This window comes from Cavia porcellus, unplaced genomic scaffold (genome assembly GCF_034190915.1).
Source record: "Cavia porcellus strain 051 isolate PalLab524CR breed Dunkin Hartley unplaced genomic scaffold, mCavPor4.1 scaffold_16, whole genome shotgun sequence".
Lineage (NCBI taxonomy): Eukaryota > Metazoa > Chordata > Mammalia > Rodentia > Caviidae > Cavia > Cavia porcellus.
The window spans coordinates 7,629,738-7,643,271 of record NW_026947499.1 but is presented as its reverse complement, the minus strand read 5'-3'; the positions used below and the strand labels follow the sequence as shown (position 1 = coordinate 7,643,271).

Sequence of the window (13,534 nt, the reverse complement as noted above, 5' to 3'; positions counted from 1 at the left end):
ATGCTTTTACATCACCACGGAGCTTTCTCTCCTCCAAGTTTATTTCAGGGTTTCCCTCGGCCTCCACTGTCCTTTCCAAGGCCAGTCAGCTTCCCCTGCAGAAGCCTTACCAAGGGCATGTGCAGTCTTCGCCTCCTCGATGAACAAAAACTTCTTCACCCATTTCCCACAGTACTGAGTCGGTGTGCTTTTCATAGTACCTGGCACACTTAGCTTTCTGTGTGTGATCTACAGATTCTATCAAAGTATAAATCCCTTGAAAGAAACTATTTTAGCCATCTTTATATTTCCCATATTGCTTTAGAAACAATGCTCACTAAAAGAAAAAATAAATAAACAATGCTCACTAAACAAAACTGAATGAAAAAGTCTCAGGTGCTTAAACAACACTACAAACCAGCTGGGGTGCATTCGGTATTACAGACAGAAAAATATGATGGATCTAAGCACAATTTACAAAGTAATTGGAGAGACAAAACCCACATCTACAAAAAGTAACTAAGAATACAATGCAATTTGTGAAAAATAGACTCTCATTAGGTCTGCAGTGTTGGGGCTGGGGATTTAGCTCAGCGGCATAAGCACCTGCCTTGCAAGCAGGCAGTCGTGAGTTCGATCCCTGGTACCGATAAAAAGGAAAAAGACACCAAAAAAAAAAAAAAAAAAAAAAAAAAAAAAACAAAGGATCTGCAGTGTTCTTGTAGGTGTCAGAATAGAGTGGCCTGGGGAAGAAGAAAAGGACCCTGAGCAAGGAAGGGCTGACAGGGAGGTAGACGGCAATAGACAGATGTTTTCTTAAAAAGCCAGGCATGGTGGTGCATGTTCATAATCCTAACACTTGGGAGGCTGAGGCAGGAGAATTACTTCAAGGCCAAGGACAGTTTGGAATACATAGTGACACCCTGTCTTAAAAAATAAAAAGGGTACTGTTTTTGCCCAGTGCAGTGATCCATGCCTGTAACCTCGGCACCCTGGGATGCTTAAGCAAAAAAATTCAACCCCAGCCTGGGAAACATAGGACCTGTCTCAAAACAAGAAATAATAATAATAATAATAATAATAATAATAATAATAGGGTTGGGGATGTAGCTCAGTGTAAGTAACTCCTTCCTCCACCAAAAAAATAGATATGACAACTTTTAAATTCTTTCAAATTTAAAATTCAGCCAGGTATGATGGCAGATGGTACATGCCTCTAATCCTCCTAACACTCAGGAAGCTAGGGTAGAAGGATCACAACAAATTCAAGACCAGCCTCAGCCACAAAGTGAGTTTGAGGCCAGCGTGGACTGCAAAATGAGACCCTTTCTCAAAAAATAAGTAAACAAATCTTCAGTTCCTTAATCACATTCAAGTGTGCAGTGGCCAGTGTGACACAGAGGACAGTCTCTACCATGGCACACATCCTACTGGATATGACTCCGCCAAAATCTCCTCTCTCCAGGGGTAATCTCCTTGACAGAAGATCAGTGTCTACGCAGTGGTCACCTGAGATACCATCAGGTATTTCAATAATGCACTTTCTTGTTTTGTGGTAAAGGGGACTGAAACTGAGGGCATTCTACCCTCTACCCCTAAACTACATTCCCAGCATTTTTTATTTTGAGGCCAGGTGAGGTAGCACACGCCTGTAATCCCAGCACTCAGGAAGCTAAGGCAGGAGGTTGCCATGAGTTCAAGACCAGCCTGGGCTACATACGGAGACTGTGTTAAACAACCTGATGTGGGCTGGAGGGATGTAGTGCAAACCAGCCTGGAATCTCGGTACCCTAGGCAAACCACTTGTGCGGTCCAGATCAGTGTCCTCACTATTGGGAGCATCTCCTTGAAGGCACCTAGTTTATAAACACACCCAACATAACACCCATTCACAAGCCCATGCCAGGGACACACAGTGAAGGCACAAACCCAGCACTGTCTAGGAAGTGGCCATTCTCTCCCGGTCTGTGGAACAGAAAGCCCTAGAGTGGCAACTCTGTCTGGGTTTCCTTTGACAGGATTCTGCCTGTAGGACATGAACTCATGACCCTCTTGCCTCAGCCTCTCAAATGTTAGGATTACAGCCATGGTACTACCACATCTGACTAGCCAAAATATCTTTAATTCATCTTTTAGAAATAACTTCAGAGATAGTCTTAAAAGATGGTAATGATCAACTCAATTGCTCAATGTTCTTCACTAGATGTAGCTTTAAAACAGCTTCCAAAATGAGCCAAAATACCAGCACCTCAAAAATATAAGGATATGCAAAAATGTCCCCAAGCCTCAGCTCACAGGGCAATTCAAAAGAGTTCCAAAAATTTTCATTATAGTGAGTGAATGACATTTTGCAAAATAAAAAACTTAAGTGAATGTTAAGAATTAAGTGGTGGTTTATGTTGTTGTGAGAGTCCCACCATGTAATTCAGGCTGGCCTGACTTTGAACTCACTACACAGCCCAGGCTGGCCTCAAACTCAAAATCCTCCTACCTCTGCCTTTGAGTGCTGGGGATTATAAACATAGGTCACCATTAAACTTTTTTAAAAGACACACTGCTTTATAATCTCACTTTCCAAACAATAATATTGCAATGCACACCTACACATTAACCTTGGAGTCCTGTATTTACCTGACTGATACTATAATTATAGCTGTATTTTTAAGCCAAGAACTATTTGTAAAATGTGTATCTTTAGGGCTAGGGATATTGCTCAGCAAGAGACTGCTTGCCTGGCATGTGTGAGGCCTTAGGGGAAAAATTATATTAAAATCACCTCTGAACAGTTACGAATAGTTACATTTTAGTTGTGCTGTCTCAAATGAGAGAAGCAGGGAGCAAGCATCAGCTCCTCAGTGAACAGGGCTCCGGAGCAGACTACTTATCTGTGCACTCCCTCTTCCTCTTTTCAAGAAAAGATTTTTACTTCCTCCCAAAACAGGAAGCCTAGTTGTTAAACATCAACATTAAAGCAACACTTTAATTGGTTGTTTTTGGTTTTTTCTGTGTGACCCACAAGTTTATTTTATGAGACAAAACCAAGGCCAAAATAAGCAAAACTTTTCAATTGAATTACATCAAAAGTGTGTAGCTTAAAAAGAAAAAACAAACAAACAAAAAACCCTTGTGACTTAATTTACAACTGATCTAAGTAACAAAGGCAAAGATACTTACTTCAGAAAGAAATAACCATAGAAGACCTAACCAAGAGAGATTTCTAGGGCTGGAGATGTAGCTCAGACGATGGGAATTCAAAAGCTGAAGAGTCAGTTCTATTCTACCTCTCTGGCAAGCAATAAGGTCAAGAGTTTGAGTCCTGGTACCAAAAAAAAAAGTAATTTCCAAAACAGCACTCCAGCAATCCTCCAGCCTCAGCCTCTGGAGTGCTAGGATTACAAGCATGCACTATCACACCCAGCTGAAAACATTTCTTGTAATAAAAAAGAGAGGGCTAATTATCAGAACTTTGAAGGAAAAATACAAAACAAAGTTTAAGAGCTAAAGTCCAAGCTGCCTAACACTTCACACAAAGCATAAGGATCAGGTCTTAATCTAGTGGCCCCAGGAAAGCCCCATTCTGAAGGCTTCTAGCCTGGCTCCCCAATCTCCTCTTCACACTTGCTTCTATCAGAGCAGACTCAACCTTTCTTCCTTCAGAGATCTCACAAAGACAATGGGAATTTAAAAGCTGAAGAGTCAGTTCTATTCTACTTATGCAAGGATGTGTGCCGAAACCACAGAAATGTTTTTTAACAACAAAACTGTTCTAAAGACAGGCACAGTGGCGCATGTCTCATCCTAGCACTTCGGAGTCTGAGGCACAATGACTGCCCCAAGTTCAAACCAGCCTGAGCTACATAGTGAGTTCAAGGGCATCCTTGAACAGTGAGCCCGTCTAAAAAACAAAACAACAACAAGAAATTGATCTAAACTATTTAAATATCATCCCTTGGTCAAAAATTTCCCTTTTCTTAACTGGAGATGAAGCCCAGGGTCTCACACTGAGCTATAGCCCCTGTGCTTTTAATTTATTCTGAGACAAAGATTCACTAAATTGCCCAAATTGGCCTCAAACTTGAGATCTTCCTTCCTCAGCCTCCCAAGTAGCTGGGATTAACAGGTTACACAACCATGTTTAACCCCAATACAATTCTCCCAATTCCAACTAAAACAGGTACAAGGGGCAAAATAATACAATTTTTTAAAAACCTCAACTGTGGATACAACTGTATTTAGGTCACTGAGTCATAAACAATTTATGCTACTGTTAATCAGATCTTATCATTTGACTTAGCCTTGCAGATATAGTTTTAAAGAATTAAAAATGTGTTTACTTGCAGAAAATCTGATAGCAAATTACACAGCAAATAAAGTACTGACTACCCACAGATCTATTTACACAGTAAAAATATTTTGCTACTCAACTACTGAGTTTCTGGTCCTTCTTTTTTGAGACAGGGACTTGAACTTACTATGTAGTTAAGGTTGGCCTCAAATTTACAGCAATCCTCTGCCTCAGCATCCTGAGTGCTAGGATTACAGGCATGCGCTGCCATGCCCAGCTGAGTTCTTGCTTTTAAATGTCTTCCCAGAGGATATCCACAGGGATTTTCTTATTATTATGCAATCCACCTTTCAGTAAGGTACAGGAGTTTGACCTCAAGGTCTTTACTCTTTATCTGCACAAATCTAGTAGTAGGAGATGAACTGGTACCTCATGGTGTCTGTGGAGTTGGGCCGGGGCTCAGCTCACATCCTGAGAGACCCTAGGCTCACACATGGAGCCACCTGGCCATGAGGTCACACCATGGCGATGACCTCACAAACAGGAGTTCTGACAGTGATCTGCTTCTGGGCTGCAGTGTTCTTTTTAAAGAGCAAGCACCAGGCTGGGCACTGGGCTCAGTGTCAGAGAGACTGCTTGGTACACAAACTGCAGCAGTATCAACTATTGATAGAAATGAGAAGGTTGTAATCCTGGACCTGGTGCTGATAACTCAGGGAATATACCTTCTCCCAAGGCAGCAACCTCCCTCTGAGGTCAGCAGCAGAACCACACAGGTGAGCAGAGAAAAGCACACCTCAAAGCCAGCTCAACAGTCATAATTATATACATGTAGACTTCAAAATTTGCAAGCTGTAGCCAGGAGTGGTGGCACACACAGCACTCAGGGAGGCTGAAACAGGAGGATCGTTGCAAATTTGAGACCAGCTTGGACTACAAAGTGAGCTTAAGGCCAGTCTGAAATGCACAGTGAGACCCTGTCTCAAAACACACACACACACACACACACACACACAAAATCCCAAAAGCCGTAGATATAGCTCAATGGCACCTGTCTGGCAAGCACCTGGTCCTGTTTGATTCCTGGTTCAAAAAAATAGTCCCAAAAGCCTAAAGACTCCAAAACAGTGTCTAGAACACAGCTCTGGAACAGTGTCTCTCTGCTAACAACAACTATCACCAGCTGCTTGGTGTTTGGCCCTCACAAATACTTGAGTTTAGCCAGTACAGACTACAGAATGGTGAAATTTTATTGTTATTTCTACATGGTTAAAATCTTAAACAAGAACAGACTAACAAGTAATTGTAACTATCACCAGGGAAAGGGGGAAAGGGATTACTGGCAATTTTTCTATCTACTTCGTAATTTCTTGGGTTTCTCAAACTTTATTTAATGAATAAATAAAATTAAGAAATTGGGGCTGGGGATTTAGCTCAGCGGCATAAGCGCCTGCCTTGCAAGCAGGCAGTCATGAGTTCGATCCCTGGTACCGATAAAAAGGAAAAAGACCAAAAAAAAAAAATTAATAAGCAGGAGGGAAAAATCTACTGATTCTTGAGCCATAGTGCAATGGCTTCAACAGAGAGAGGAAGGAAAGATACTGCTATGCTGCTTTCTTCCCAGAATGTGACTAAGGGACAGCAAAGCAGGGTGGCAGTGGGTACCTCCTTCTTTTGTTCCTGCATTCACACCTGATCTCCCAGCTCTGTGGCAGTGCCTTCCAACCACAGACTGCGTTTACCCAACAACCTGAGAGAAGCCTATGCTCATCAGCTCAGTCAGCTTGAGCCTCCTTCACCCCTAGCCCCATCCTTTCAGAGGTCTGAAGGAGCCTAGAGCCCAGCACCCCCAAGGGTGCATACTGAGGACAGTGCAATCCAGCATGCAGCTGTAAGTCTCCTCTCCCCATCAAAAACACCTACCCTGGACTTTTCCAAAACTGAAAATAAACTTCTATCAGTTTAAGTCACCAAAATCGGTGGGGCTATTTGTTACACAGGCTAACTTACCTGTATAGACCCAAAGAGAGACAAAAAGATAAGAACTGGGGCTGGGGATTTAGCTTAGTGGCATAAGTGCCTGCCTTGCAGGTGTGTGGTCCTGAGTTCAATCCCTGGTACCGATAAAAACGAAAAAGACAAAAAAAAAAAAAAAATAAGAACTTGGCTTAGAGCCTTGGAATCATCGTGGTTAAGCAAACTGCTGAAAGAAATAACTTTAATGATGCAGCTGCTATGGAAAATAGTAACAGTGGTACCTCAAAAATTAAAAATAGAAGAATGGTATGGCGATACACAACTGCAATGCCAGCGCTTCAGAGGCTGAGGCAGGAGTATTAGTGAGTTCAATGCCACTCTGAAATACAAAGACAAACTTTATCATTAAAAAAATTAAAAATAGAATAATATATGAAGCTGGGCATGGAGGTGCACATCTGTCACCCCAGCACTCAGAGGACCGAAGCAAGAGAAGCACTGTGAATTCAAGGACAGTTTGGGTGGGCTACATAGTAAGTTTGAGGACATCATGAACTATATGAGACTGTCTCAAAAAAAAAAAAAAAAAAAAAGCAAAAATTACTATATGACCCTGCAAATGCTCAAAGCCAAAAGTATAGCTCAGTGACACACTGCCTGCCCGGCAAGCACAAGCTTCTGAGTTTGACTCCTAGTACCAAAAAAATAATAAAAAAGATTGAAAAATTGGAAGCAGGATCTCCATGTACATCCATGTTCATAGAAGTATTTTTCACAATAGCCAAAGGTGGAAAAAAAATTTAATTGTCCTTCATTACATGAATGGATAAATGCAATGTGATTCCTGATACTAAAAAAAAAAAGGAAAAAATAGCTTAAATTTACAGAATGAAGAATTTCCTTAAAACAAGCAGTTCTCCAAAATAAGCATGATATAAATCAGTCAGATAATAATTCACCTAAATGATAATTATGGTTTTCCTTCACTTTTTTTTCTTAATCTAATTCTTCAACCTCCCAGAATACTACAAATACAGACACACACCCTGCACCCAGCATATTTTTTATTTCTTTAAACAAGGTCTCCCTGTGTCACTCAGTCACCCAGCCTAAGTGTGAATCTTACTTTACTTTTTTTTTTTTTTTGTCTTTTTATTGTTACCAGGGATCGAACTCACGACTGCTTGCAAGGCAGACGCTTATGCCGCTGAGCTAAATCCCCAGCCCCCTTACTTTACTTCTTAAGAGTTTTCCCTTTCTTATTTTTAAAATGTCAAGGCCCAAATAAACAAATATATATACAAAGTGAAAGCTAAATGGTAAAATTAGACACTAGGATTCTGTCCCAGATTGATGATCCTGAACAAACCATTCCCAGATCTGTGGAATCAACTATGATCAGTTTCTAAGTATCGTTTGTTGTTCTACTAACTTTTCAGATTTCAAATCTAAACCCCAAAAATAAAAAGTAAAGGATTCTTAACTGGGGGTTTAGCTCAGGGGCACAAGCAACTGTCTGACAAGTTCAAGGTCCTGAGTTCAATCCTGGGTAATAAAAAAAAAAAAGAGAGAGAGAAAAGGATTAAAGGGGCTGGCGATTTAGCTCAGCGGCATAAGCACCTGCCTTGCAAGCAGGCATTAGTGAGTTCGATCCCCAGTACCGATAAAAAGCAAAAAGACAGAAAAAAAAAAAAAGAAAGAAAAGAAAAGGATTAAAAACTAAAAGCAAAGTGACTTGTGGCTCTAACCTTGCCAAAGCAAAAATACTCCACTGCACTAGGAAGGAACCTGCACCTGACAGATCAGCTTCCAAAGGCTATATCTCTCCTGGCACAGCACTGTCCTGGGCAAATCATACCTCTACTTTGAGAGTTCCTTATGTAGCCCAGGCTGGCCTTGAATTCACTGTGATCCTCCTGCTCAGTCTCCCAAGTGCTGGGGTCACAGGCATGTGACACTGTACCTAACAAACCCAGACCCTTTACATAGTTCAGTTCTCCTTGTCAGCAGAATGCAAACAATCCTTTATTTACTAAATCTGGAAATTCTGCTGGAAGGCAAAGTAGAGTTGAAGAATTTGCAATGAATTTAATCTGCCAGGAGAGGGAGTTAACACCCAGCTGTGAACAATTGGAACACAGAGGGCCTTACCTGAAAACAGCTGTCTCCTGAAACTTGGGAGCATGCTTTATGCTAAAACAAAACTTCTACATGAACTTGGTGACAAAGCAAAGAGGAAGAAGTTTGGAGGACAAAAGAGTCTAGTTTAAGAGAAAGATGCTTCTGATTTTCAAGTCAAGCATGATAGAAAAATTACAAGGCTGGGTTCTAGTACCATCTTCCTAAATTTAGGAGGTTCATTTTCAGCTTAATCCTGTCCCCTGAAGTCATAGTTATATAAGTGTCAGTTGCTTGCTGTGTCACTTACTGTCCCCACCTCCAACAGAGGACACAGTGTAACTTGAGTTACATGGCCTCAGTCACCAAAAACACTTGCACAACACTGGGTAGCTTCCCTAACTGCCTGGTACTCCAGTAAAGCATGGCAAGTTACTTGCTCTCTTTCTTTTCTATTCACATGCATACTTCTATAAATACAATAAAGACTGGAAAAGGAAAGCCAAGAATTTCAATCTTGCGGCAGACCAACAAAACCCTGTCAAGCTTAGATTTGCTTGGGTTAAGCCCCTTATCTCCACGAATGGAGCTCAGGCCCTCAGGTGGAAAGACAGAGTCAGGCCTGCATCCCACACAGGGCTTCCACATGCCAAGTCCCATCCTTGCTGCCACACACAGCAGGTCACCACACAAGGACACAAGATACGACCCTAAGAAAACACAGAGAAATGAGCCCATAGCCACAGTCCTTTCTGATTACCTCTCCTGCACTATCTTGTCTTTTTCCCCACTGCTGGGGCTGCCAGGCAGGCTTGTGCTGCTGAATGCCGAATCTTAAAGCTCTCCTGTCCCGTTTAGTCACACTATGACTAAGCTCCTCAGAGCCAGGAATGAAATCTGACTGGTCTTGGCATCCAAGACAAGAGTATTTAATCACCAAGAGTTCAAAAAAGTTCCGACCTGACTCAGCATCAAAACAGGAGCCCAGTAAGTGATGCTAAATGCCGTGATACTCTAAGTGAAGCACCAAGTAAGTGTACCTTACCCTGAGCACTGATGGCCATAGCAGAGGGCTTTCCAAGTCCCAAACCTCTTTTACAAACGAGGTTGTTGAAGCTAGAGTCAACTGGTCAATTACTACCCCCACTGAGTGGCATTTATAAGATTCAAGTTAGAAAATTACATTTGTTGACATCACTATACTTTCTAGAAGTGCACTTTCTAGGCAGAAATAAAATGCAAGGCAAATAAGTAACTGTGAATCTTTTTTTTTTAATTGTGAATCTTCTAGGAACCACATTTTTAAAAATTAAACAGAAAATGAGTGGAATAAATTTAGTAATACTTAGGTCAATATAGCAAAAATGTAATTTCAAACACTGTAATCAATACGAAATTAACAATATCTTACAATCTTTTTTTCTCATACTATGCTTTTGAAATCCACTGTGCACTTCATACCTATACTACATATGCACAAAAGACTTATGTGGGGCTGGGGATTTAGCTCAGCGGCATAAGCGCCTGCCTTGTAAGCAGGCAGTCGTGAGTTCAATCCCCGGTACCGATAAAAAGGAAAAAAGACAAAAAAAAAAAAAAGATTTACGTTAACCAGGTACACTGGCACATGCCTATACTCCCAGACACTCAGGAGGCTGAGGCAGTAAGATCACTTGAGTTCAGCAGTTTAGAAATAGTCTGGGAAATATGTCAAAACTTAAGTGTCAAAACAAAGGGGCTGGGGATTTAGCTCAGCGGCATAAGCGCCTGCCTTGCAAGCAAGCAGTCGTGGGTTCGATTCCTGGTACCGGTAAAAAGGAAAAAGACAAAAACAAAAACAGAACAAAAAATAAAACTCATGTGGCTTGTGGCTGCTGAATTAACAGCAAAGGCCTACAGCAGGGCAAGCCTGGGCTACATAGTAAGTTAAAGGCCAGCCAACGGCATAGAAAACCCCTGTCCCAAAAAGACCACCCCCCCCAAAAAAAAAAAACCAGCAAATGCATAGAATATATATTTAATACAAACAATAAAGTATTCCCTTCTTAGCCAGACGTGGTGGCTCATGCCTGTAATCCCAGTATTCGGGAGGCTGAGGCAGAAGGATCATTTCGAGTTCGAGACCAGCCTGGGCTACAAAGTGAGTTGCATAGAGAGATCCTGTCTCAAAAAGATTAAAAAAAAAAAAAAAAAAAAAAGTACTCCCTTCTTGATATCAATAATACCCCCACCAATCAAATTACCTCAGATCCCTCCTTGGGATGTGACATTTGTCTTTCATACTCCGTTACAACATATATATGAGGAAAAGAGGAGAAAATGTAAAACTCTTTAATATAAAATCGTGAAGAAAAATAGTGAGCAATTTAGCTATTCTTAGGATAGAAAAATATAGCACTAATAGGAAGAAGACCGTCAAAATCTCTGTGACAGGTGATGTGTAACGCCTAAGGAATCACTGCTGGTAGTAGAAGGCACTGCCCAGTAAAACTAATAGCTCAGCACTGAGTCTAAAACACACCCACAGAACTCAAAGCAAAGACAGAGACTGAGTTATGGATGAAAAATTCAGCATGTTTCACAATGCAAGAAAGGAACCCCAGAGTTAGTAGTTGGCATATTTAAGGTCAATATAGCAAGAGGCAGCATTTCAAGTACAAAGGAAAGGGTGTGCATTATTCTACAGGGCGAAGCGTCCTGCTGAGCTTTTGCCGCCAGTCTGCTTGCAAGAAGCCATGCAGAGCAAGAATATGTGGAAAAGACAGGCTTCAGGGCTGCCGGGGAAAACTGTAAAAAGGTGAAGGATGCAGCCGCTGTGTCAAGTATTTACGTCATACCACTATTTTATATCCCCACTACTCCCCAAACACCAGCACACTGCATAGGACTTAGGAAGTAAGTCTATTGGTTATAATCCAGAAAAGAAAAAGCGTAACTGTTTTACTGTAATTGTTTTACTAACTTCCAGCATAGCATCTGGAAACTTGTTAGGCTTCTGAATGGAGATCAGAATACTACTTGTGCATACTAAAGAATGGCCAAATGGGGCTGGGGATTTAGCTCAGTGGCATAAGCGCCTGCCTCAAATGCAGGCAGTCGTGAGTTCGATCCCTGGTACCGGTAAAAAAAACGAAAAAAGCCAAAAAAAAAAAAAAAAAAAAAAAAAGAATGGCCAAATGACAGAGTAGTATCTGTGATTGATCAGTGTTTGCCCCAACAACAATCCAGTGACCCAGAAAGTAAAACAGTAGGGACTGGAGAGAGCAGTATCTACTCTAAGACAAAGTATCTGGAAAAGGCCAGAGCACTCAGCCAATTCAAACAGATGCTGGGTAACTTAAAGCCATCTCAGAGCTGGGTGTGCTGATGTAGGCCTGTAACCCCAACACTAGGGGAAACTGAAGCAGGGTAACTGAAAGTTTGACTGATACTTGGGCAACTTAGCAAGACCCTGTCTCAAAATTAAAAATTAAATGGGCTGAGGATACAACTAAGTGCTAAAGACCTGGGTTCAATCCTTCATACCACCAAAAGCCAAAGAGGTCATCATTAACTTTGGTCTCCCAGAAGCTCACCCCTTAAACAAAGAAAAGAAGTGTAGATGCCACAAAGAAACAATTGAGAGGGCTGGGGTGAGAGCTCAGTGAAGAGCTCAGTGGCATAGCACCACCTGCCTGACAAATGTGAGGTCTTGAGTTTGATTGATGGTTCAAAAAAAACAATTGAGAGCATAGGCCACAGAAAGGCCACTGTTTCAAATCAGTGTAAAAACTAGTGAGGCTGGGGGCTGGGAATTTAGCTCAGCGGCATAAGTACCTGCCTTGCAAGCAGGCGGTCATGAGTTCGATCCCTGGTACCGATAAAAATGAAAAAGACAAATAAAAAAAACTAGTGAGGTTAATTAAGGAAGATGGTAAGACTGGCACTACAGCTCTAGAAACTGACCTAAGAGTTATAGGATAAAATCTGAAACATGGCTGATGCCTCTTAGGGTAAAAGGGGAAACTGCAATCTGCCTTCTCTGTTTCTTCACCCCTCCATGACTAACCTAGCATCCCAAGACTCAGGAAGAACCCATTCAGCTCTACCAGAAATAAGCATACAAAAGTAAAGAAAATTATGCTCCAAAGTCGAGAAAAACAGAACCATCTCCCACAGAGCTAGGTCCTGTTAAGGGATATTCCTAAAAGGGTGAAGTAATGTCTCCGATTTGTGCAGGAAACATGGAAAGATGAATGATCTGAGGGCATCTGGAAATAACGGTGTTCTTAACAGAATACCATAAGTTACTAAAATACAGCACAAGGGGCTGGGGATTTAGTTTAGCTGCATAAATACCTGCCTGGCAAGCACTGGGTCATGATTTTGATCCCCAGTAAAGAACAAAAGAAAGAAAACAAGCAAGACAACAAAATGACAAACTCAGTTAAAGAAATGGAAAAGGAGCCCAGTGTGGTGGCTCACGACTGTAATCCCAGCACTTAGGAGGCTGAGGTGGGAGGATCACTGCAAGACCAGCCTGGACTACAAAATGAGCTTGAGGCCAGCCAGAACTGCATAGCGAAACCCTGTCTCAAAAAAGATAAAAACAAAACAAAACAGAAGAAATGGAAAAGGCCGAGGATTTAGTTCAGTGGCTCAAGTGCTTACTTGGTTAAGTGTGAGGTCATTAATTTGATCCTCGATACCAGAAAATTAAAAAAAAGAAGGAAAGAAATGGAAAAAGAGCCAAGCATGGTGGTGCACACCTGTAATCCCAGCACTTGAGAGGCTGATGCAGGAGGATCATTGTGAGTTCAACACCAGTCTGGGTTACAAAGTAAGCCCAAGGCCAACCTGAACTGTACAGCAAGACCCTGTCTCAAAAAGAGAAAAGAACAAGACATGGAAAAGGAGACATGGGAGAGAAGCAAGGAAAATAGCGCTGTGCGTACAGATTTGGACTCAGCTTTCCACATCTCCACCATGTCTATGACTTCATCCTTATCAGATTTCCTTGTTATACCAACTCCACAGAGCCAGGTGAGGCAATATGCATATCAGAACTAACTCCCAAAACATGTCCTCACCATCTTCCTCACAAGGGAAGGCAATTGTGAAGCTGTGATCAGGGAGCCTCCCCAGCGCAGGGTACTGAGAACAGTCATGAAGTCTGTCATTGTCCCACTCTACTGT

The 13,534-nt window shown here is 41.7% G+C and overlaps 1 protein-coding gene across 18 annotated transcripts in view; it reads right to left on the bottom strand.

Annotated features, from left to right (window-relative positions):
- Clip1 (CAP-Gly domain containing linker protein 1) overlaps nt 1-13,534 on the bottom strand; it is a 127,478-nt gene that overhangs the window by 99,343 nt on the left and 14,601 nt on the right. The window lies entirely within an intron of this gene.